The sequence below is a fragment of the Pygoscelis adeliae genome, unplaced genomic scaffold (assembly GCF_000699105.1).
Source record: "Pygoscelis adeliae isolate BGI_AS28 unplaced genomic scaffold, ASM69910v1 Scaffold106, whole genome shotgun sequence".
Classification (NCBI taxonomy): Eukaryota; Metazoa; Chordata; class Aves; order Sphenisciformes; family Spheniscidae; genus Pygoscelis; species Pygoscelis adeliae.
In genome coordinates, this window is record NW_008824939.1 from 442,552 (window position 1) to 467,057 (window position 24,506).

A 24,506-nucleotide genomic window follows, 5' to 3' on the forward strand; every position below is an offset into this window, starting at 1 on the left:
ACAACTACTTGTAAAAACTAAATTATAGAGGTCCTTCTTTTGTTCAAAGGGGCTTTTCTTTTGTAGTTGCAGTTGCTGCAAAAGGCTCGTCAGCGGTGCAGAGCCTCGCTGCTGTAGCTGTGCTGGCAGAGCCTCCTACGCTGACAGCGCATGCCAAGAGAAGAGTTTTTCTGCTGGCGTAGTTGCATTACCTCCCCAAACGACATAAGCTAAGCTGATAAAAGTTCTCTCCTGCCGGCACAGCTGCATCCACGCCTGGGGTTTTGCCAACGTATCGATGTCAGCGAGGATGTATGACTTTTTTCCACACCCCTGGCTGATACAGTGCTCGCTGGCAAGACGTTCTGCAGTGGAGACCTGGCCAAAGTTTGGGGTTGTTTGTTTAGAAACAGCTTTCATTAACATTAACTGAAAGCTTTTTATAAAACCTGAAATCAATTTTGAAAAGTTTTGTTTTACAAACTGTAGTCTCTACTGCAAATTCATATCAAAAGCTGTTCTTAAGATTTTATCATATGGACTTCACAACAGTTCGCAATAATGTAACATACATAAAACCACATTCATTAGTTTTTCTTTTTAATCATTGCATCTTAAATTAAAAGACTGAAGACGAGTAGAGGAGGAATAAATCTAAGTAATGGACCACTATTTCTTGTGACAATATTCCTGTTCACAAGAAATATAATTTTCACACTGGTTTGCCATTTCCCCCTTAGTCTTCACTCCCAAAGGTAATTAGCAATTGCTCTTTCTCCACAGCAGTTTCCTTCCTGTCATCTTCGACAAACATCTAAGGCCAATGACAGAATAATCATCCTATATACGGTATGATCACCACAGCCCATTCTGGAGCCAGCTGTGAGGAGCTCCCAACACCCTCACTCGATCTCTGAGGGACCTTCCCTCCAGCCCTCCACAGCCCAACCGCAGCAGTGGGAAAACCACAGGTACTCATGAAGAAAAGGAAAAGCTCAGTGACGGAACAGGTCCGTGGAGTGCCTTAAACCATGGAAAACTGCCTGCCTGTGTTTTCTTCTCAATATAAAACCCAAACAGCTGGAGAATATACTCATCTTTATATGAACCATTCCTGTCCTTCTTATTTCCAGTCCTTAAGCATAGAGCGGTTTATAAGTCAGAGCAGGATTTTGCCTACCAAGGAGAAGAACCTCTTCACTGTCAACAGGAAAAAAACCACACAAAAAAACACCCGACCAAAACAAAACGGAACCCTGAGAAATTCCTTTGACCTGGGAGTTGAGAGATACTTGCTGCCTTTAGAATACAAAAGTCCAAGGAAGCTCCAACAAGCAGAAGATAACTTGGATAACAACTGTCCCAAAATAGAGCGTGATTATTATGGTAGCAATCCATTTAAGTCTCCAACTTTGTGTTATAAAAGCATGTCTATGAAGCTAGCATTTATTTTATTATGAATTCCTTCGCTCAGCTAAAATTCCTGATGGGAAAAGTACTGTGACTTTTAACAACAGAGTTAGTTCTCACACATCTACTCTAAATTCAAACCATAAATTACAGCATACATTAACTATCTGATTTAGCCTGAACTGCTACTTGGATCATCTCAGTTTCCAAATCTCATCACTGGTGTTTGCCTAGCTTTGTTCAAGTGATTAAGCTTCAAGTACCTGCTTACCCTGCCTGACTTTGCCTAACCTCCCTGATTTCACTAAACAGCATTTTCAAACAGCACCTTCAGTAACCGGCATTGATATAAAAATTACCATACATTTTTGTGGATGTGTGCAACAGTGACAAAAAGTATTAAATTACATGAACCTGGAAAATTTCTGGATTAAATTGGGGGTTGATTTTTTACTGATTTATTAATCTACTTAACACAGAGCTTTACATGTACAATGAAAGCGAGGGCTCAGGAAAATAGAAGATGCCACATCTAGTGAAGCAAGACACTGCCACACTTAGTGCACAACTTAGGAAATAGGAGGTCATTTGAAATAAAATCATGTCCCAAACAGAAAGAGGAACTCCAAATGTTTAACAGAAATTACTGTTCACTGATGAAGACAGTTGCTTTATCACCTTCCTTTAGATAAGGAAACATTAAACCTTGATCACTTAGTCTAAGCCTGCAAACTGACGGCTGTAGTGGAGATGCCATTTTGAGCGTCCTGCACTATTCTATTTCATGTCTGAAATATTATGGCAAGCAAAACTGAATTTCTGGAGGCTTCTCCAAGTCCAATTCTCAGTGCACATGAGTCAACCAGTAGAAACAGAAAGATCTGCCGCTGCTGTATTCCCATCTCCTGCCTTAGGGTAGGTTCTCCGACTGTTCTTCAGTCTGTCAGCACTTGTCACAGGAAGATTCAGCAAGTCAGCCGCTTTCTAAGCATTTTCAGGATGATACCAGTATAAAGTGTAGAAAGCATCTCAGAAGCTGGGTCCTCCAGACTCCTGTTGAAAATCTCCTCAGGAGGGAAAAACCCCGAGACCTGTCCCCTTTTCCTCCTTTAAACCACCGACTTTAACTTCTCTTTGCACAGGTAAAGAACATGGTCGCACAGTGGCACTGCAAAAGTCAACAGGACTATTCCAGCAAGGGCTGGTTTACTGCACAAGGCTGAGACCACCGATATCATGTCTCGTGATCATACAGACCTATTTGCACACCCAGGATCCAAGCCTATTCCACCTTCCTTTAGATAGTAGAGATGGGTGTTGGTGCTCCAGCCACATGGAGCAGAAACAACTGGGTGCTGGGAAGAGGCAGGACCCCGTGGGTGGAGGCTGGCATCAAGCAGAGACTCTCCCTGTTACAAAATATTACAGACAGTCCAGGAGCACCTGGAGATCCAGCCCTGGGTTTCTCCCAAAAAGCTCTCTAAACCTTCCATATCTTGGCATGGAAGAACTATGCCCAAAATACTACAGCTGGCATTATGATAATGATGGCTTGCAATAAACAGGTTGAAAATCAAGTACTCAAAAAAAAAAAACCCCAACCCCACAATGAACAGGGAAAAAAAAGCCACTCAGCTTTAATTTTATTCCTTAACACGTAAGTTTTAAGAGGAGCTTTGCAAGATAAAAATAGAGGGTTATGCCCTTTTACTTGCCTGTATGTTATAGCTAACTCCTACGAAAACTATTTTTCTAAATACAGACGACAGACTTCTCCATACTAAAAGGAAATAAAAGGAAACAAAAACGTAGATGGATATCATCACGTATCTATGAAAGTGAAAAAAGTTATTTTCACTTTGACTTTTTATTAATAGTATCTTTCTTCTCAAGTCCATTGTGTTTTAATTAATTTGAACCATCTTGCCAGTAAGAACAAGAAACCTTTCCAGCAAAATCCAGGAAGGCAGTCAATACACCTGTTTTCTGAGCCATTTAAGAAGCCCTTCCTTGAAATACAGAAATACAGGAGTGAGCAGGTGCTTTTCTCAGCTTCCTAGAAAGGATATTCATGGAGAGTGGCTCTATCAGCCATGAAACGAGACAAAGTCTAGCATAAACCCCTAGTCACAGTCCAGATGCTCCTAACAATTTCACCCCTAGGCTATTCTGATTATAACCCAAGCTCTCTCCCCACTGGCAGCTATTTTGCTTCATTTTCCTCAGGATGGCGAGAGGACAAACCACCCTTTGCAGTAAGATAGCAGGACTAAACTTGTTCTCACCAGAAAGCAATGATTACTAACAACAGAAAGTACAGAAGTTAATCATTCCAGCTTGTTACAAAGTGTCACATTCCCATATTTTTACAGGAGATGGAACCAATATTATTGAAATTATACATATTAAAGCTTAATGCAACAGCAATCTTCTGCTAGTAATGAAACAAAGCTCCAAATCTATGTATTTCCCTTTTATGAAGACACTTGAAAAAGTGGGAGCATAACCCTGGCCACATTGAAGTACATGACAAAAACCCATGCTGATGCTACCAAACAGTTTTTTCTCCAATAACAGGGTTTTTTTCATTATTATTACTAAAAAAAAAAAAAAAAAAGATCTCTAACTTGGAGACAGCAGGAGAGGTTGTAACAACAGAGCAAGCAATGGATGCAGGAAGCTCCTCCTGGTTCAGGTAGCTCTTCTAGTCTCAGTGATAATGGAAAAGTTTCCAAGTTCCCAGGAGCTCACCTACTCCACTGACTTTATCCTGTCAGGGATTTTTAAGTGCTCCACTGACTGACTCCTCTAGTCCAGAGAAAAATAAAAGGTGCTGGATACACAAAACTAGCCACACCACAGCACAAAAGGTATCACAAAGGAGAGAGACAGGAGTGCTGAACTGGGCTATGTCCTGTTCCTTTGCAGATGCTATCAACCCTTCTCCCTTCTACTTGTTCATCATGAATCACAGCACCCTCTTCCCTCTCAGTTTTATACCTGGATTCCCTGGACAATCTTCTGAAACAATACATTGGTACCATGCCCTAGCCACGACAGAATTATAGACACATCTAAAGCAAAACATTTGAGTTTTAGTTTCTGAGTTTCGTTTTAGTTTAGTTTTTGAAATTTGAATCCAACAGCTAGTCTACGTTAAAAGGATATAAAAAGAAAGTCAAGACGTTGAAGTACCTGAAGAAAAAGAGCTTGGTACTAAGATCTACCGGACATAAAAGCAGGTACATGTTTTTGTGGTTAGCCCTCCATTGAGCAATAGATACAAAAGAATTCACCGCCAACTTCCTTCCTCACTCTAATAAATACGCAGACCTATTTCCTTCAGTGAAACCAGCCAAGACTTTTACTCAGGATCCAGAGAGAAAATGGTACTGAATCCCTAGACTATGTTAACCTTTTTGTTCCAGCCTGAGGATTCAAATTACGATTAGAAGAAAACACATCCATTTTCAGAGAGGCTTAACTCACATACTAATGGGTTTATGCAAGCCTCTGAAAGGTAGCAAGCCCAGCACATGACACTGAACACAAATAATAAAAATAATTCCTCCCTTGCATTACATATCTGTTGGTACACATTAATAGCAGGGTATGAAAATCTTACCATGTTCTCCACAACAGGAAACATCCAAGATATCATTGGTAGGAGAAATGCTTCAACTGAAACAGCAATTAACTTAGAAACTCCTGTGTCATGCAGTAGATAAGACTAGACCAGGGATGGTCACATCAGAGCTGGCAAATCCCACACAGCTCACAAGCACTTCAATGGCAGCTCAGAAGACAGTACTTACAGACTCTAAGTCAAAAACGACTCAGTAAGCTTTTTATGTCTCAGGTTGTATGATGGGAGAGGGGCCACACGGGGTCATATGCTAGTGGGAAGGTCTTACGTAGTGGCATGGGCCATATTTCCAGTGCAGTCCATGAAATGCCAGCGATAAGCACATGGAAGGTTTCTTAGAGCATTGAAGGCAGCAGCTATGAGGTTTAAGGGGAAAAGTGCAGAAATGTAGCATTCGCACATGCCTCTTGGACAGATGACTTTTTCAGTGCTCAGAGAGTTAAGAGGTTCAGAGATCCCTAAACTAGAAGGTCATAGTGGTACCTTCTCACTGTATATAGGACTCTGCTTAAGCATTCATTAAACTGGAAACTCCTACTCACTACCACCATTTAAAAACTCTTCAGGCATCAGCCCAAAACCGATTAAAAAAAAAATCAAAAGAAAAGAACAAGTATTCAGGCAATTGTTCTACTTCATGAAAGTTGTCGCATTCTCAGGACATGAAAAAACCATCCAGCCAAACTGCAGCTGGCACATATAGAATTCCCATAAATAGTTTCACTTCTCTGTCAGCCATCAAATGTCTTCCAATTCTTTTATTTTTTTTTTTTAAAAGGGGGAAGAGGAAGACCCAGGGAATTTCACAGCAGTTAGCCCAACTTCAATTCACAGAAATATTCTGGAATAAATTATTGAACAATCAGCTTACAAGAATCTAGGAGATAACAAAATGACAAAAAAGCAGACAGAATAGATCTGTCAAAAACAGATCACATCAAAACAATCTAATTTTCTTCACTGCCAGCGCAACCAGCTTAGTGGTTGGAAGCAGTAAATATCTAGAGATCCTGACTGAGTCTTCTGACATCGTCCCACGTGATATTTTCATCAGGAAAATAAGGACATATTGCCTAGATCAGCAGTTCCCTTTCTAAGGCACTCTGTAGCAGAAAGCGAGGTGTGGACTGGAGTGGAGCACAAGCTAATCAACTCATTAGCTTCTCAGCGTGCGCTGTCATGGGAGGGGAGGAAGCAGAGCAAAAGGCACACTGAAAGGCATCATCGATCCTACCGCTTCCTCCTCCCTCCCCAGTCCTCAAATTCATGGTGCTTCTGAACCTTTTTGTTTCTAACCACTGCTTAATAAGTGAAGTTACCCTAAACAAGACTGAAGATCAAAAGGTGCACTAATACCTCAAAGTAGAAAATACTGCTCTGATTAGGATAATACGAAGTTCCTATCTTTTTTTTTTCTAGAAAGAAAAATTAAAAAGTCTCAGACATCTCCCGTAATAAAAAATGCAAAGGAAAAATGGCAATTATTTTTTCTTATTCATGGAATCTGGAAACAAGTGTCCCAAGATCTGAAAATAAATAGTATGTATTATCCTCTTACTGTATTTATAGTGTAATGGGAAGAAGTAACATACCAAAAGCAACACCACGAGGTGGGACTTAAATGTATGGAAAATGAGAGACCTAGATTTATGCTGGGTATTTTTTGGCTCCCTTGTCGGAAAAGTAAGAGACAGCAGGTAACCATTTCTTTAAGTGAATCGTGCAAAACTAAGCTCTGGCAGCCAGACTTTCCTGCATCACACAAGGCAGTTACTTCTGTTCAGAGGACAGACTCTTCTATTAGAAGAATGCAGATCTCCAGATCAACTGCTATTTTGTTCACCTTTTTTGTCATTACCTGTTGTGAACTTTTACCTCCAGTGCCAACAAATGGGGCCACAGACAATATTCAATATGATCAAAAACTTACTTTTTTCAAGTACTTCTATTTAGGCTATGTTAAAATGCATATTTTTATGGCATAGGTAATCAAGTTTTTAATTTCATGAAGTAGTAAATATGCAACATTCATGAGGCCATCCTCTTTTCTTAACAAGAATACATCATTGTATTTTGGTGGTTAGTCCAGCTAAGTCTAGATACCTCATAAAGCTGCTGTCGATGAGTCTAACTACCATGTTACAAAATAGTACAGTACAGACACGTAGATACTCACCTTGGCTTATTCAGAGAACTGCTTGAATATCTGTATTACAAAGACTGACAGTACATTAAAAAAGTATGTTTGGCTGATCTTTACTTATTTAAAATAATAGAGAAGGAAATGTTTTCTTTTGAAAAGTTAAAAACTGCAGAAAAGTTTCTGAAGTATTATTTACTGTTCTTCCATATTGTATTAGACTTAACATTTCTGATAACCTCTTGCAAATATTGTCTCTTACTTAAAAAGTGTCACAGGTTTCATGAAGCACATAGGTGAATTCTGCAGGTTTTTATTTCAGCTTTTTTAGAATTATTTTTATAGTGTTTCTTTTTTAGTTTTTGTTATTATTTTCCAAACTCTTGTTTTTCCCCCCAAAACTACAATTTCATCATTCTGCTCATCTGGCTATCCTATCCACCCTCCCTCCATAGACGGCAATTATAGGATAGAAACAGCACCACATTGAAGATGCATGTCAAAAGAAGCATCTGCTTTTTTGGCAAACTCCACACTGTTGGTGGCATTAGAATTATTGCTATACTGTTTGTCACAGGGTTAGACCACAGATGGCTCTTTTGGCTGACATGGGATCCGCTATGTCATTTTCTGTTTATTCAAGTTAAAAAATACATTGAAGAACTTGTGCCCGACCACGTATGAGGGAGTCAATTCCTACCAAAATCCCTTTGTCTACGATTTCTGGTTCCTTATGGGCAGTATACTACACCCAGCACAGCAGCAACATTGTTACTGTGCAGCCCTCTCTTCTATTTTAAAGAGGAGAATGTACATTCTTTTTGGTAAGGCCATCTTTCCGTTATGCCAGTATTTAATAGGTAGCCCGGTGCAGTATACCCCGGCCTATTCCCTGCTTCTCCTGCTGCATTCTTTGACAGTGTAGATGGGACAGTGCAGGCAGTTGGCTCTGGCCCTTTCTCCTACATTCCTAAGTCTTAATCTTTCTCTGACAGACTACGCCTACTTCACTGCAGCCAGCGTCTCCCGCTGGAGGAAAGCCAGTTTTCTACGACTTCATCATCAAGACTGAATCCGGATGACCCCATGAACAGGCTCTTTTGAGCTGCACAATGTATGCTTTAAAGTAGAGATCACTTTAGATATTTTATCCTTCCTACTCAGTTTGCAAATGTTTCTCCTTTTCTAATTGTCTAATGCATTTCTGTGTCTCCAGGCCTAACTACTGTAGAGGTATCGGCAAAAAACAAGCCAGTGTAGATACACTGCGCAAGTACAACACAAAGGTTATTGCAACATTGATACCAAGAAGGTCCAATTCTGTTGGTCGGCAGCATGTGCCTACGCCAAGTTACAGTTAAACCAACTTCAGTGGGAATGGTAGCATCTTACATCACTTTCCATGGGAACGAATGACTCCTCCAGGAGCTGGACAACAGGAAAACATACTCCGAGCATCACTGCCCTTCCTAGTTACTCCACTGCAAGTATTTCCACAGTCCTTTATAGTATTTGCCACAGAAGTGAGGTCAGCATGAGCTGCGCTGGGCTGAAAGTTCCTTTCATCTTTTTGTTACTCACTTCTGAAATTTCAGAAAGTGCCCTTGTGGTTCTTATATTCTGCAATATGATAAAATACAGTAGATACAATTCATTATAATCAACACATTGGAAGAGGACATTCACAACATTGTTGGTAAAGTATTAAAGCAAGTCTCAGGTGTAACTAGGAAAGCACATACCTATTTCAAGAAACACTAACAGTGCAGATTAAATACAACTTCAGAATTTCATACCCCACTGCCTTCTATACACTGCAGTCACATAAAAGAGAAGCGTAAGATACTTTCACAATTATTTCACTGCAGGTTGAAGGGACTATCAACTAAATTTCAGAGAAATTGAACTAAGAGTTTGTGCTAAATTTGTCATGTTATTTTGACATTCAAGGAGTCCATGGTTGAGACTACGTTGCTGCAAGTGGTGTATGTATATACACATACACACATATATATGGTCTGACACGGAACTTGCAATTCTTTGTGGCAGGGTGACCACACCTCCATAAATGTGATTCTCCCCCATGGCAAAAACACCAAACTGAACAGAAGCAGCCAAGTATTATTAAATTAGCACTGTAGCCATTTTTAGAACAAGAGTGAGATCAGTAGCAACTTTTTTAATCATCAGACTCATTATGAAAGGAGTTGTCAGTTTTCTGCACTTGCACACATCAGCCTAGTTCCACTCTCACCCAGTGGTTCTGCATTCATTTACACAAGCTGAAAATCTGTTCAAGTTTTATACATTTCAACATCATATAAAACTGACACACCAAAAGACACAAGTGTATAACGTTGGCAAAACTTTTCAACATAGGGCTTTTCTATAGAGTACCAGGGAGCAAACTCTGCTTGGTTCACATGCTGCAACACGTATACCAATTTTCTTTGGATTTTAACGAGACCGCATGTAGCACGTACACGACTGCAAACGAAATTCCCGAAGTCTTCCAAACAACTCTCGAGACTCTACATGGCTTCCTAAAGTAAGCTTTCTCATTAGAGAATAACTGGAGTTGAACATCATTGCTTTTAAAACATTTGTCTCTTGCATTATTTCCCATTCGGGAGGGGAACGTTGCAAACGCCATGCAAACCTCGGTGTGGGCACCTGGCTGCACTGCCCGCAGCGCGCGCATGACATGGCAGTAGTACTTGCCGAAGATTTTCATTAATGCAACTATATCAGTGCAGTTACATGCGTGCTAACAACTCCAGGACGGACAAGCTGTTAGTCGTATTCCCATGGAAGGCAATGAATACCGCAATGCTTTAAGTATGCTTTATACCCAGCAAAAGTGATTTAAAGCAAGAGCTGAGAAAGAGCTGTGTACAGGAAGACCCGACATTAGCGCCAAGGACAACTGTTTCTAAATTTTTGAGGCCAGTGGATACCAGTCAACTTTTGACATTTCTCAGAGATGATCTTGCACTGTTACACAGCCATACTAAAGCCCACTACATCCAACTTTTTTGGCCAAATGTTCACTATGGCATATTCAGCGTAAGTGGAATAAAAGGTCCGTTTTCTACAGATGTTTGACATAATACGCAGTCACACACAGGATAACCTCCGCTCTTCAGGAAAGAGGGAGTGGTCTGTCATGCCCAGAACGATTTGCACAACTTTCTCCTGTGTAGCACATGGAGATTTACCCGTGCACAAGCACCACAGAACAAATTACGATCAGTTTAGCGTGACAACAGCACCTATGTTTAACTCCTGGGAAAGACAGAAACAAGAACAGCTCATCTGGCCAATGAACAGTTCAGACAGACACCAAACAAGACTTATCTTGCAGCTGCTATTACTACAGAAAATGCTGCTAAGATGGTACGGACAACTTAAGATGGCCCCAGCTGATCAGGAAACACTAGCAGCAGAAAACGTAGCTTGACAAGCAGCAAGAAACTATAGATGTTTCTCTGATTTGTTATCACCATCCTGCCCCTCTGCCCTTAAAGTGTGTGTAAGTATACACACATAAAGCAGTTATAGCTACGTTCTTTTAGATTCGTCTATCCCATCTACTCGAATCTTGAATTAAACTACAGGTTGTTTGAACACTGAGGACTAAGACAGTATCACGCACTTTCTACTTTTTCCTTCCACAAGCTTTTATGACCTGCTTTCTTGAAACTACATGCTATGAAGAGTACAAGAAAAACATTGACATTTGGACAATTTTCTCCTGGAAAAGACAAGGAAGTCATAATTTTTGTCTGTAAATGTCTCCAAATTCCTAACCTGCAACTGTAGCTTGGTTTAGCTTCCTAGCAGAGGGAAGCACTTTCTTCTCACATTTCCAGTCAGTACACCTTTTGCATCTCACAGTATTCAGTAATTGACTATGCCCTCCGACAACTTTTTCTCTCCCTAGGTAGACCATTTTTATGCACAAGAGTAGAAAAAGAGCATTTACTTTGTTTCTTTAAGGATAGTTTCAGATGTTACAGTAATACACATATCACTTGTTTCATTACCAGCATACTTATTGGAGAGATCACTTTTCCAGCACCATTTGAGGAAACAGGGACTAGGATACTTCAGAACACAATGCTTAGTATAGTACAAATACTATTTAATCCCATTCAACTTGGATCAAGCAGGGCTTGTTAGCATTTGCTCGGCATCAGTCTCAACAGATCCAGGCTGTTTCTAGCAAAACCATTCTGCTGCTGCTTGATGAAAGCCAGTTCAGGCAGCACGTCTACCTCCATGTCCCAGAGAAGTTCACTTTAGAAGTCTGTTTAAAGCACGAAGTTGCTGAGCACCGATTTAAGACAATCTATGGGTGAACTCTTTTGAATTTTAAGCCATAACAAATAGGAGCATGACACATTTAATCTACAAGTAGCAGTTAGGGAATCTAACCAATTAGTAAATCTAATCCTCTTTATGCAAAGTTATTAAAAATGTAAGTATTTTCCTAAATGCAAGTGATCGAGGGTGCACAGAGTCCTTTCATACATTAAGGCAATTCACCACAATACTGTGAACACAACAAATCTGGGGACTTGATGAAACATGGCAAGGAGTTTGCTAAAATCAGCATAGCAAAATCCAGCACATGAGCCTGCTTTATAAATAGTAGTTTGCTTCTCTTTATAGACTATATATATATTCTCTTTCAGTAGGATGAAATTCTCAAAGTTTTACAGGTAGGCAAGATTAAAACTGAAGATTCATCCACAAAAACTAGGGCAAGATTTCCAAGGGTAGGTAACTTCTGGTGGAGCTCCCCAGCAGATGTCTAGCTGCATGTTAGGGATGATCTGTCTGTACTGACCTTTGATGGTCTGAACATGGCATCAGGTCAACTAAGAACAGCACGGAAAGCTGAAATCTTTCAAAGATTATTGATAGGGTGTTTTAACATGGAAAGTCAACTCCTGATAAAGTTGTGAAGTAGAAACTGCACTTTCGGAGAGATCTAGGATGTGCAGATAGGGAAAAGGAAAAGGGCGGTTATAAAGGAAGTCAAAATGCTTTAACACTGGTGGTTAGATCTGCTGGTCTGATAAACTGGCTTTGGGGCAGAACCAAATAAAGAACAAAGATGACTTTGCCGGCCCTGCTGGCAGCTCAGCTTTCGAGCCAACCTTTCCCTCAGTTTGGCTGAGAAGGCCAAAGCGCAGTGGAGGCAATTGCTGGCCCCGTGCATCTCAACCGGATCAGCTCTGCGATCTGGATTGCTCCAGAGCCACAAGTGTGAGAGAAGGCAGAAGTTACAGGGATAGGAACAAGGGAGAGATGTGACTGATGATGGCAGGCTAAGGAGGACTGCAGACCCACAAACTGAGATGGCAGTTCAGAGAATAGCTTGAGCTGGCACTACTGCCAAAAGCAGCAGGCTTGCCCCCACGGCTGTTCTTTGCCCCTCCCAGTGTCTCCCCCTCACTAAAAAAAAAAAAAAGAAAAGAAAAAGGAAGTTCAGACTGCTTCCTTTACCATCACTGCTGACTCATGAGAGTGGTAACAAAACAGCATTAGGCTGTCAAACAATCAGGAATTAAACCAACTTTGGTTTTACATACACAAACTAAGACAACTGCAGTGAACACATGTGGTACCTATATCTGTAACGAAGCCTTGAAAGTAAGGCAACAAGCAGCATGCACAAACCTGTCTACTAAAACTTTGGTGAAATCCTGTGTACATACCACATGTAGCAATGCTGCTCTGGCCTTAGGGTCAGATTTTCCTTATAACCTTATCTGAAACGAACCCAAGTCAGTCTTTTCTCATTCTTCAAAGGATGATGTTTTGGTAGATGCTTATCACTTATTAGATCCAATACTTTCTGACTGCTGAAAACATTCTATTTTCTCCTTACAAATGACAATCTTTTCCAAAATCCTTGTGCATGTACCTCCAAAAAACGTGTGTACTTATGTCTGTTTTATTTATCATTTCCTGTTGTTCTTGAAATCTGGAATTTATATTTGAATAATGCAAACAGAAGAGCTATTCTAACTCACTTCCACAGTACTCAATTTCCCTCACATTTTGCCTTCTAATTTGAAACTTCACTCTTGGTTTGAACCAAGAGATAAACTTTTTTTTTTTTAAACTACAGTTTTAACTCACACAAGTAGTTCTTAACTCTAAGAGATTTTTAATTCTGAGAGAAAAGTAGTTTTAAGTGGTTAAGAATATCATTCAGATATCTGAAACTCAAGCAACACAATATGACATTCTAAAATTAAAGTGTTGGTAACTTCACAGTGCATGATAATTAATGATTCCTTTTACATCCAGAAACTTAGTTCAGAAGTTAAGTTACAAATGTTTAGCAACAGTATGCTGAGCAAATGCAGGACGCCGTTCCTTGGTGCATCTTAAAAGTTAAAGGAAGCAACACTCCAAATAGCTGCTGGGGTGAATGTCTGACTGCACAATGCATCATTTTCATAGACACTACAGATCATTGTTAATTCCAAAATGAAAAAATACAAGAATTAGATAATACCTAGGAAAGCTTCCAGATGTACTGCTAATACAACACTTTAAATATGAGGAATTGAACTGCCAAGACGAAGCGGTCCTGGCCGCATAGATAATAGTCTACCTCAGACGTATAAACAGTTATAGCTAAAATCTCAGAAGTGATACAAGTAGTGCCTGCAGCAGTCACCGTGTATTTAGAAGCCCGTGCTGTCCGCAGGCCACACATGAGCACAGCTGGCACATACAACTGCAGCACCTGCGTGAGAGCGCCTCTGTCTCTGGAAGAGGAAGGGACATTTCACTTGAACCATGTCTGGTGCTATGTATGGCTAGAGATGATGAACACCATGTCAAACACTAGTCATGAATAAACCCGTCCATTTGGGCACAGAGCCCAACTCATCCACAGCTTTATTAGTCACGTTCTTGTCCTTGGTACAAGAATTCAGCTGAGGAATCATACCCCTGAACGCATCTGCAAGTTACAAAGGAAGTACGCTTGGAATTGATAACTAACTTTAAAACACTGCAGTGAAAGGGAAATCTGCCCAGCTAACAGCCAACATTTTAAGATAAATTAATCACTTGCCTCTACTTACTGCACCGCTACAGCCCTGAGCAACTGCTTTCAGGTTTGTCCTACATTGCAGGCAATTTCAAGGAATTATATTTTTAATAAGAACATTCAGCTCCACTTTTCTTAGCAGCCATCCTACCTTCGCAGCTTATCTGTGCAACTGTTGGATGTTTAACACTAATAATCTTGTAAGTCATCATTAGTTTGCTATAAAAGTCACGGTAAATTGAAGTTGGAAGACCGTGCATTGCATTTCCTAAAAAAATAAACCAAATATTTGAATTTATGCAAGTTAATTGGATTTCAAAATTAAAATAGGACAACAGAATATTAGAATAAGGACTTCCCAAAGGAGAAAAAAAAAACAAGGAGTTAATTTAGTAGGAAATATAAGGCCAGAAAACCACTAAAACTATCTAGATAAAAATTCTGCAAAATCTAGGCCATGGAACTTCATGGAGTTATTCCTGTTCCGAGTAATATTTTAATAGTTGAACTCTGCCTTTCCGCACACTAAACTTCTGCTTAGAAATAAAGGCAACTATTGCTAACAGAAAAACAACATCTACTCTTTTCTAAAATTAGAGTTCTAGACAGTTTTACCAGTCCAGTTTCTTGCCAAAATTAACTCTGCCATTGTTATTAATCTGGAAATATCAATAACAGTACTCAGGTGAACATTCCCATAGACTGTAAAGAAACTACTCACACAGCAAATGACAGGCAGAATTTGAAGGCAAAGTTTTATCATTCTGAATAATCTGCTCTATCCTGAGCTTTAGAGAACAGACTTAAACATACACATCTATATATACATGTGTGCATGTGTGTGTATATACAAGATATTTAGTCCTAATTGCTGTAATCTGACCCACTTCTGGATGTTAGTACATTTCTGTACAGAATCTATGGGAGGTAGGAAACTACTATTAACAAATACCTTTTGAAGAGCCAAACCTCAACAATTTACCTAAAATTATCCAAAATATCGTTGATAGGACAATTTGAACTTCCTGTCACCATCTTAATCCCTGTACTGTCCTTAAATGAACTTTTAGGTGTGACTGACCTGGGACTTTTATTATCACCCAAGACAATGACTCAACACAGAACTTATTTCAGGGGAGGAAGAAGGTGGAGATGGAAACCAGCTCTGAGGATTCAGTAATTTTGAAAGAGGGTTGCCGGGGAAGTGTCACACCAAAAAAAGGTCTTTTGATAGAAGGACAAAAGATAGGCTAGGTCTTTCATTCCATCATCTTATATATTGGAATACAAAACCATACATCAATAATACTAAAACAACAATAAAGTTGCAAGTGAAATATTAAAACAGAGCACAAAGTAGTCAGGAGCTTCAGAACAGGGAATTCCCAACAACTCATCAGAATATGTAAAAAATGGTTACATGAAAAGCCAAAGTGCCTTTTCTAACGACTAAGCCAGTCTTCAGCCCTTAGTGACTTCCCCAAGACCATGACACTCCGCACCTGACAGATCCAAGAACAGTATGTTTGTTGGCAATCTGACAAAGTCTGGTTCAAAAGTTAACCTGATTTTGTCACTATAGCAATTAAAATATCAACATAATGCTGAAACAATGAATGACTTCCTTAACCATTTCCATCTTGCATTAACCTCCATAGGATTGTGCAATATTGTAACTGGGAATGGAGGCAGCTCCTAGGGCACTTCAGACAATCAAAAAAACACTGATTTCTTCTATTGGTGCCATGGTGTGCCCTAAATATCACTAGCACCTTTACCCAACTGGAATTCTATATAGTGAATTACATCTTTGTATTCTTCACCATAAAAATTACTCAAGCTTTCAAACACGCTTTATAGCTCCTCAGTAATGACGGATACTGCCAGTTTTCTCCTTTCAAAAATTGTTCCTAATTCTGGAATATTTACATGTATATGTGTGCATTGGAAGCATTGTTTCCCTAAGACAATAAAGGAACAGTTGCCATTTATCTTTTTGTTTAAGCTAAACACTGCAAAAATGCTTTTTTAAAAATGCAGCTTTGGTAAGCTTTTCTCTTAAGTAGCATCCAGAGCTACATCTCCTGGAATGCTGAAGAAAAGCCAAAAACTGTCCCTGTTTCAAAGGTTAGTAGCTAAGCAGTTGTATTTAATACCCAACTCCAATGTTTTTCCCAAATTACGTAGAAGTATTTTTAAATAAGCACAAGTACTACCGTAATGAGGATCACGTAAGCCAAGTAGATTGGATGGAATAATATTAAAGCAATTTAAATACCGTTTGATTCTGCTGAATGGCAGTCTAACATCAACCCTAGGATACACCAACTATTCATCTCAGGTTTCTCACTGGGGAAATTCAAGTCTTCTAGTTCTCTGTCTCAATAAGCACTTATTCATGTCAGTAGTCTCACCACGGGCAGTGGCACCACTGGGTACGTAAATATGCACTGGCATAAGCAAGAGTCTTAAAATTCAGACCCACATTTTTAGAACTCTTCTTGAGCTCATCTGGAAGACAGACCACTAAACACTTCAAAGGATCTCGTCCTGCTGGCGGTTGCTTTCATACCGGACAGAAATCTGTGGAACTGTGTGCCCAGCTCTGCCGAAGCCCAGGTTTCTCTTGTGCAGGTGCTGCCTTCCTGGGCTCGCAGGAGGCACGTTCCTGGCCGTGTGATGCGTTCACATATGCATGGCACACCCGCTCCGTCCCTCCCCTCCCACAGCACAGCCGCAGCGGGCCAAGTTAACACAAATTTGTACTGTATGTTACTTGTACGCTACATACTTTAAAGAGATTCATATCATAATAGGTTATTTAAAACCTTTTTAAAACCTTAACTAAGCAAATAGCTAAGCTAAGCCAGAACAACACACACGTGCGCGTAGCAATACGAATGGTTCAAAATGGGTCACCATGGCCATCCTCAAAGATGGGCACACAGGCTACACAGCGCCCAGTCACCTGCAGCAGCTGGAATAACAGGGTCTGCCCCACTCCAACAGTACCCGGAGAAAAGTCTCTGTTACACAACTGTTTAAAGCATTATTAGCAAATTATACACATAGGTAGAAGAGAAAGAAAAACACTACAAGACTTGTAATTCATCCAACATAGCATGAAACCTCCTTTGCAACACACCAACCATCTCTTTAGCACTTAGTTGAAGAACACTTGAAAGCCTGGGCCAGCAGCATTGCAGCTGGTGATGCCCAAGAGACATTACTACTTCCAAAGCAGGAAAAAACAACCTATGGTCTGGTGAAAGAAGACTGAGTGAAAGAGGCACCACCGACTTAAAAAATGAAAAGAAATCTCTACCCCTTACCCTCCAAATGGGTTAAGTATAAAAGGAAATACAGAGCCTTAAATCAGAGTCTCTTCGCTGAACACAGCCCGAGGCAACAGGGTTGCACAATAACCAGTCTCCCTGGGAAGACTGGAGGTGGGCTGCCACAGGGCTGCATACAAGGTGAAGGAAACTTTCAGGTCCTGTACCACCATTTTGGTGTTTGGGTTGTTGGTTTTTCTTCCCATTCCTCAGTTTTAAGAATTTTATATTTTTGTTTGTGGATTTGTAAACAAGGATCTGCATTTGATGTTACCCTCGCCTGCCTGGTGTTTTGAGTGATTTCAGATTGTTGCAGTGGCACAAGCACAACCTGATAATGTTCCTGTGGGTCAGACAAACCCTAAAACAGGATTCTGAATCACCTCAGAGGAGTCAAGCATCTATGAACATTGCTTCAGATTGTCAAAAATAACTGGATACTCCTCCACTAAGCTGCAGCAGCCTTCCTGGGAGCTGGTAACACCTCAGGCATGAAAGCAGCAGCGCCCTGCAGTGACTAACAATCCTGAGAAAAGCTCCCTGTAACGCTCACCCAAACTCACACCTGAATCCTGGATTTCACTCCTCAAGCACACCAAAAATGGAAGTGCCACACACATACCCCGGCTATCCTAAAGGACTGAATTCTAACATTGTTATGCTGTAGTACCCAGATGACAGAATATATGAGCTGTAGTTAACCTAAGGAGTCATGTTTCCACTTTCTTGAAGCAAAGCACCATATGGTAGAGGAGACTCTACCATAGAGTTATAGATATATAAAAGAACAGAAAACAATAGAAGGCAAGGAAAGAAATAAATCCCCTTCTCGTGTAAGTGGAGAAACAGAAAAAATACTTAGAATAAGGTGTGACAGTGCCATTGCCAATAAGAGACACTGTCAAGAAACAGACTCAATGATGAAGTAAAAAGTTACATATATTTAGTTGCTGTAAAGAAGCATTTCATTTCACAAACGGGTAAATGTCAGGCTAGACTAAGTTTGATGCTCACCTTGCCCTGCTGTTTCTGCTGTTCTTCAACCAAGGAAAATGAAGCCCAAATGAGGCTCCCCAGAACAACACGTTATTTGTTTCCACTGCAACCTCACAAAGTTCTACAGTTCTACCAACTGAGTAAGTAAAATCAAAACACCCACTCTATTTGACACATCATTTTTCTAAAGCAGAATACTTTAAACAAATAAGACACACACCAGTGATTTCCTAAACTGTTATGGTTAAGCGAACAACACTGCTTTATGAGGACATATGAACAAAAAGGTATTATTATGTATTATACTATTATATATTTATACATATCTGTAATTATCAGCTTTTATTTTGCAACAGACCATAGAGCTGATATATCCTCATACTACATCATAAATTAAGAAAAAGACATTTTTGAAGTGTTGTAACTATATTTCTGTTTTGAAGAGCCTATAACACTTCAAAACATTTGCTACATATTTTTAAGCCAGTGCATCTTAGTGCACGGGTTAGGCCTTAAAATTGGTATAAAGTTTTATTGTTAAAAATCAACTTACATTAAATTTAGTAACATTTATTACAGTTTAACTGCTATAAATAAACTAACTCAAACTGACATGAACCTAGTTCATCTTGAATCTGTTTAAAGTAATCCCTCACCAGCATTCAATTACTTCAACTTGCAGTTTAAAACTACTTTGTGTGTCAATACACAGCTGCAGCTACACTGCTTTAACTGCAGTCTCTTGAGGAAAAGAGAGCTAAACCTGTGCTAATCACAGTAACCAGCCCCTACAGCACATGATTTTTTTGTTGTGTGTATGTTTTCCTAAGTTGCTGGGTTAGGAGGCTTGTGCTTATCTAACCCATGGCTCCCCCCACGTTTGTCCTCTATTTCTAACTCATCCCTTCCCTTTCCTGTTGCATCAGGAAGCTGCAAATACAGTGGCTTCTGCAGGGCTGTTATAATTACCACAGTACACTGCAATTCTGAAACGTATGCAAAATAACTAACAATTACTTCAACAAGGTTTCTAAGAGCATCTAAATGTGGTTCTGTTGGCTTTCTAGAAAGCTTCTGACCAACATGTTTCATCCAAGATCAAAACACTTCCATGCACCTCTTCATTAGGACTACAGCTTTATAAGCCTTCACAGTGCCTCCTAAGTAAGCTGTTTTAAAAATAATCTGATGTAGAAACAGAAGAAAACATTCATAAGCAGCCGGAAACAGAGCCGCGAGGGAAAGCCAGTAAAAAAGTTCCTATTCTCCACCGACTTCTTTTGTTATAACACCATCTCATGCAACAAGCAACATGCAACAATTTTAATGAAGACTTTAGAGATAAAAAAAATAAATGCAGACAGAAACAGCTATCATGACAAACAACCATTATTTTTATTTACTTGGTTGCAGCACTGTGCTGACATTTTAGGAGCCATCTCAAGCTCTCAGGAAAGCATTTTCCCCTCCCTTCCTTCCTTCCCCTCTCCTCCCTGCCAGTAATCCTAGTTTAAAGGATCTAACCCTTCCAAAATGTGTTAACTCAAGCAATTTTTTTTTTTTAACAGTTGAAAGTTTCAGGGGGGAAAAAAAAAAATTAACCCAAAACAGCAGATGTTCAAGACACAGACTTCTATTTCCCCTTCCATGTAAAGCTTAATGGCAAAGATACATACTTTAAACAATAACACTTCCAAAGAGATAAAAATATATTGTTCACCCTGTTAGAAATACTAAACAAAAACTTCACATTGCTAAATACAGATAAGACAATCATATCGCTTTTCATAATCTATAACATCATGCCTGACAAGATAAGGTGCTTCCTTTTATTTCTTTCATTCACGCTTGTGTTACAAGTATAGAAACCCACTGACTGAGCATTTTTGCTCCCCTGAGAATAAAACAGAACTTCACAAACAATCTTATAGATGCACTTGAAAATTTAGAATAGCTGGTACTTAATCCAAGAGCCGAGTCTTGTTAAACCCAGGTAGATCCCTTAACATAGTATACAACGTAAAGGGGAATAGACTCTGTCAGTGCAAGCCTATGATTCAAAATGACATCATTCTTATAGTTCTGAAAAAAAAAGAACAAAAATAAACTAATCCCATTAACTTAGGTAGCCAAAGATATCTGTTCATCCTTAGGCTCCTCAGCCTCCCCCCGCAGCACCATGTATACACACAAGAGATGTAATGTCAATTCGGTCTGGTCCCAGACCGCTCTGTGGAGCTGCACGTTTTGAGCTATGACCATGCCCACTCAAACCCCATTGCAAGTTTAATGAGGTTCCTTCTCACACACACAGACACCACACACAGCACCAACTGGGAAACAATAAAGTAGGATTACAGGTGTAGCTTCTTGATACGTTAAACCTACAGATAGAGTGAAAAGCTAATCTACATTTTTAGCCTAAGATTGGCAAAATCTTTCTTCATTTAACCACCATTAGAAACTCACCTTAATCTTCAACTTTTAACAAACCCAACCTGCAACACGGCACTTCATGTTAACAGAGCTGCATGAGAAGATGAATCAAAAGCTTTGTATGTCTCTCCTTACACAGGCCAAACACCAAATCAGTGTTAAATTCCTCACGTGCAGCTACGCCCAGTTAATCTGCTCGAAAGCAGCAAACTATGTAAATCTCCTTACACTGGCGAGATAAACATTACACTCATCAAAACGTAACAAGTACCACTGTTACTGGGCAAAGCTGTTAAAAGCCACAGACGCATTGGGCTCCCTAAGCACCCAGGCTGTGGTAGGTGGGACCCCACGTTCGCCTCCATCCCAGGCCTCCAGAGCTGCTTCTGGCTTCCTCTTCGAGAAACCCGAGAGCAGAGAAACCTCCCTGCACAAAGCAATTTAAAATCCCTAATCAAATAGCTGCACTAGCTCTGGAGATTCAAGGAGCAGATGGCAGGAGAAAGCCTAATTTTCCATTTACAATAATCTTACAGAGTGTAGAAATATTTACTTCGGAGGAACGCCTCCCAATTTACATGAGAATAACAAAAGTGGGAGGAGGGACAGAGAACCATCACGGTTCTCAGCGCACACAAACTGAGAGCTAAGAAAGCCTGTATTAAGCAGGATATTGTATGTCATTTTGTTTCCTTCGCATTACGGATGCACACATGTGCACTCTTTGCATAGCTCGAGTAACCCTGTTAGTAAAAATATTAGCTTACGCCTACCTTTTTCAGATAGGATGCATGGTCATGAGCGTTGTGATAAGGTATTACTGCAGATACTGTATGGCTTTCATTCTTTAACTAGACCTGAATCTGCATTTCAAGCCAATTCTCAGATGAGTTGCCACGCATTTAAGCAATGTCTAACTTTTAAGCCTGGTAGGAGTATTTTATTATACCTGTCTGCCCATAACACAGGAAATCCTTTTGAAAATACAACTTCAGAGACCATATTTTAGTATTCTTACAAGTACTCTAAAAAGAGAGAAAAAGATTAGGCACCACCCAATTGAATCCGACCTGAAACCGAGGATGTCGACTGGCTCCTACATGCCTGAGTTACACGCTGATACAGCAGATAACAAGCGTAATACTATAAGCACAGATTCGTTTATAAAACAAAACATAGTTCTTTGGGAAAACAAAAAGAGAGTATGGGTAAAGCTCTGGACCTACTGTAGCTAACTGGTATTTTGTCAATGTTTTAAATGAAGGCAGAATTTCACATTACATTACAGTACCTTAAAAATAAATCGAGAGTATCACCTTGCCTTTTACCAATAAATCACTCATCTCTTCACCTGAATCTGTTATAGATTAAAAATGAAACAGGAAAATACTAAAACTGAAGCGCTTTTATGCTATTCTGATATCACGTATGTTACAATACTAACAGAGACATACAAGCTACTCAGAAGATTTTAGTTGTATTTTTAAGTTATTTAAACTTTTTTCAGCTTCATATACTACGTGCTGTTAGCATAGGAAATCTAGTTTCTCCTTTTAGAGATGACGGTAGACTACTTTTCCTACACTAACAGTACCTACTGTCTCAGACTAAAGCACAATTATAATTCAATTGTCTGAATATGGGTTACACAGAGCATGCAGAGACTTCATCTGGACTATTCTTAATTATCAAGAGTTGAAAAATTCGGCTCTTCAGCACTGTTTGACATCCGCTCACCCCTGCAGGTGAAGTCTGAGTGAAAGGGAGATCAGAAAGTCAACCTTTAAACAACCTTCGTCTACATGAATGAAGTTAATAGGAGTTTTCCATGGACTTAAACAGAGAAAGGCGCAGGCCCTGGCTCCTTATGTAGGAAGTGTTTGAGCGGAGAATGGCTACACACTAACAAAAGAAACCTTTGGTACCCAGGGTCTTAAGCCCACATAATACCCCCGCATTCATTTCTTTCTCGGCCTATTGGGAAAAAAAGGGTCTGTTTGTTTTTCTGATTCAGTCGGCCCTTTTAGCTCTTTGAATCTAAGGAGTGCACTGTGAAAAGAAGAGCATCTTATCAGCCTGCTCCAGACCAGCGGGCGAACTCGCATCCGCACGCAAAACGCAGCCCTGCCAGCAGCAGGCCTCGCCCCCGCGCGCTGCCCTCCGCTCCGGCGAGCACCCTGCCCAGCGCCCCACAAACACAGCAGGCCCCAAGGGGCCTTCCCCAACTAATGGTCCTTTCAGGTGGAGTAAGAAAACAGTATCTAATAAATTGGCTTCATTTACAAAGCACGCAGGAGCACCAGACAAGACCGTCAGCGTGGGCGTCTCCAGGGCATTTATTAAAAACAAACCAAAACCAGCACACACAATAAGCATGTTTTATTATGTATGGACTTGAACACGTCGAGTACAAGATACAAAGATAACTCCACGCGCTGTTAGGCAGCATCTGCAGAGTGCTGTTGAGATAACACACCAGCGATTCCTATCAAAAAGAGATATGTCTATAAAATAAGGGAGGAGGAGAAAGGAAATAGTAATTTTTGTTTAAGCTTCAAGAAAATATGAGAGTCTAACTTTCACTGTCGCGCATGTTAGCCACGCAGATCTCATGCCGCCCCAACAACGCACCAAGAGTTCAGAATTTCGAAGCCCATTTCCCCACTATTTCTATGAAACCCTTCACTGTGCGCGGCAGTGAGATCCAATCTGCTGTTTCTGCCCTTAATGACTTCTGACCCCGAGCAAAATAGGACAACTCCCCCAGTATTGCCAACCGAACCCGTCAAATTACTTCTTTCAGCTGCTGAGAGCAGCAGACATGGAAGGATTTTTCCTCACCTGGAAAGAAGCTTGCCATAGTATTTTTGGCATGCTTTGTCAAGCCGGGAGCTTGTCAGCGACCTCTACTCCATTTACCCTCTGGCACACAAACACACAGCACACTTTCCGATGAACTTAAAGTAAGTTTGGGGTTTTTTTTTTTTAATCGAAGAGTCAATGAAAAATAACATGCTTCGCAGTAAATAACATAACATTAATGCCAGCGTTTTTTGGGGAAAAAAGTAAAAAGTAGAGCCGAAGAGACAACGGCCCAGCAAGGTCGTAACCCAACTATTTCAACTATTTTCTTTCCAGCGACTAAACAAACAAACAAAGAAATACCTCTTTCAGTACAGCTCCATAGATGCGAGCGCTCCGAGCTTATCAGAGCGATCTGTCTGCCCATAAAATGTCACAGAATTTCCCTTGTGCACTTCAAGGGGGGGAGAAGGGGCAAGTCTGAAGCGCGGCGGACGATTTTTGGAGGGTTGCTTGAAAGAACTAACGCGCCGCGAGCCTTTCGCCCATTTCACGTCGAGCGAAAAACATCCAGCCCCAAGTTTCGCTTGGCGGCCCGCGTTCCAACACCGGGTCCTTTTTAACTTGTTGCCGAGCTCAGCAGGGCCGGCAGCCGCCCGGCCCTCGGCGGCCCCACGCACGGCC

The 24,506-nt window shown here is 40.4% G+C and overlaps 1 protein-coding gene across 2 annotated transcripts in view; it reads right to left on the reverse strand.

The window, feature by feature from the left end:
- Nucleotides 1–24,382, reverse strand: part of RBMS1 (RNA binding motif, single stranded interacting protein 1) — a 92,891-nt gene extending 68,509 nt beyond the window's left edge. The window contains exon 1 of one of the 2 annotated variants that reach the window (XM_009325380.1): nucleotides 24,186–24,382. The gene's annotated coding sequence lies outside the window, so the exon portion shown is untranslated. The remainder of the gene's footprint in view (nucleotides 1–24,185) is intronic. The other variant, XM_009325381.1, reaches the window with a different exon arrangement.
- Between the last annotated feature and the right edge of the window lie 124 nt (nucleotides 24,383–24,506).